The sequence below is a fragment of the Notechis scutatus genome, chromosome 15, assembly GCF_049901735.1.
Source record: "Notechis scutatus isolate UNSWTSFEM ecotype Mainland chromosome 15, rNotScu1.2, whole genome shotgun sequence".
NCBI classification, from domain to species: Eukaryota; Metazoa; Chordata; class Lepidosauria; order Squamata; family Elapidae; genus Notechis; species Notechis scutatus.
The window spans coordinates 1,594,952-1,596,817 of NC_142023.1; the positions used below are offsets into that span (position 1 = coordinate 1,594,952).

At 47.1% G+C, this 1,866-nt stretch overlaps 1 non-coding gene across 1 annotated transcript; it reads left to right on the forward strand.

The window, feature by feature from the left end:
- Positions 1-868: 868 nt before the first annotated feature.
- On the forward strand, positions 869-941 carry TRNAK-CUU (transfer RNA lysine (anticodon CUU)). Its single transcript has one exon. It is a non-coding gene; the product is annotated as a tRNA-Lys (tRNA).
- Positions 942-1,866: the final 925 nt, after the last annotated feature.

The window sequence follows — 1,866 nt, forward strand, 5'->3', positions numbered from 1 at the left end:
AGCGACAGGCAGCAGAATCAATTGCAATTGTCCAAGAGAAAACAGGAGCTAAAGGAGGAACTCGAGGAAAGGCATTTCAGTCCTCCAATTTCAGATGTTTCTGAATCCTGACAGGCCCCAAAAGATTTCATGGCCAAAATGGTTGGCCTAAAAAAATACCATAGCTTTTTCCTTCTCTCTTTGGGTCTCTCTTTTAGGACACACTTGGGACAAAAACCAGAAGGCAGAATTTGCTTTACTTGTGGCTGCAAAGTGGCACAAAATAACCTTGGCCTGGCCCAATGTTTTCACAATGCCTCCTCTTCAATGCTTTTCTGTTGCAGGAACTCACACCTTTAAGGGCTGTTTCCAGAGAGTGCAATAATTGTAATACACCCAACAGCAGTTTGTCTAGTCTTATGAAAAGGACTAGGGGAGACAGGATAGCAGTCTTACAATACCTCAAGGGCTGCCCCAAAGAAGAGGGAGTCAAGCTACTCTCCAAAGCACCTGAAGGTAGGACAAGAAGCCATGGGTAGAAACTAATCAAGGAGAGAAGCAACCTAGAACTAAGGAGGAATTACTTGACAGAACAATTAATGTATGGAACAACTGGCCTCCAGGAATTGTGAATGCCCCAACGCTGGAAGTTTTTAAAAAGATGTTGGATAACCATTTGTGGTGTAGGGTTTCCTGCCTAGGCAGGGGGTTGGACTAGAAGACCTCCAAGGTCCCTTCCAACTCTGTTATTCGAATCTAGACTGTTCCTGAGTGAAGGAGTGGAATGTCTGCCAGTTTGAACTGAGCTAACAAATGTGAGGCAACTGGCAGTTGGAACAGGTTTCTTTTCAGGTGGGGAGGGAGAGTAGATGTCAGTCCTTCGGAGGAGGCCCGGCTAGCTCAGTCGGTAGAGCATGAGACTCTTAATCTCAGGGTCGTGGGTTCGAGCCCCACGTTGGGCGCCCTGGAATGGGTTCGCCCCGAGAGAGGGGCCCGCGCCTTGGAAAGCGTCGCGGTTCCGGCGGCGTCCGGTGAGCTCTCGCTGGCCCTTGAAAATCCGGGGGAGAGGGTGTAAATCTTGCACCGGGCCGTACCCATATCCGCAGCAGGTCTCCAAGGTGAGCAGCCTCTGGCATGTTAGAACAATGTTAGAACAGTTGGGGGGAGTTTTCATTGTACAAAGTCACCACCCAGTCTGCTGCCATCCCTTCCAGGGTTCTGGTAACACATCTCACTTTGGCTGCTTCAGAGGTGAACTCCCTTTCAAATTCTGCCATATAGCTCCCAACTTGTACCAGGAAAAAGCCCAAATCCCTAGGATTTCCTCCAAACTTCACATCTAACGGAGGCAGGTGGCGTCTTCCAGCTCCGCGGCTAGCCGCCCGTTGTATTCCCCCAGCAGCAAACACGCCTCGTCCTCCTTAGCATCAGAGCGTGTTAATTACTATATTAAGAAATACTAATGTTTTGAAAAATCCTTTTTAGTGAGCACCTAGAAGCCAAGAGGAACATACGTGCCAAATTTCAAGTTTGTAGGCTTTACGGTTCTGGAGATTTTGTGATGAGTGAGTGGTATTTGGCTTTTATATATTTAGATAAGCCCATTAACCCACTGTTACATGTGAGTGAGTTTGGACAGCACACTCTGCTTTCCTGCCAATTCTTCTGTGCCTGGCAGCCACAGTGATCTCAAATGTCTTTATCTCAGTCCAATTTGACCAGTTTACTCCATCTGCATTGTTGATTCTAACCAGTTTCTCTGCTTAAAAAAAAAACTCTGATCCCAGTAGAAGAGCATCTTCTAACTGAGGGCTGAATTACAAGAGTTCTTGTAATTGGTTGCAAACCTTTCGTTGCTCATCTAAGTAACAGCACAGATGATGGTCC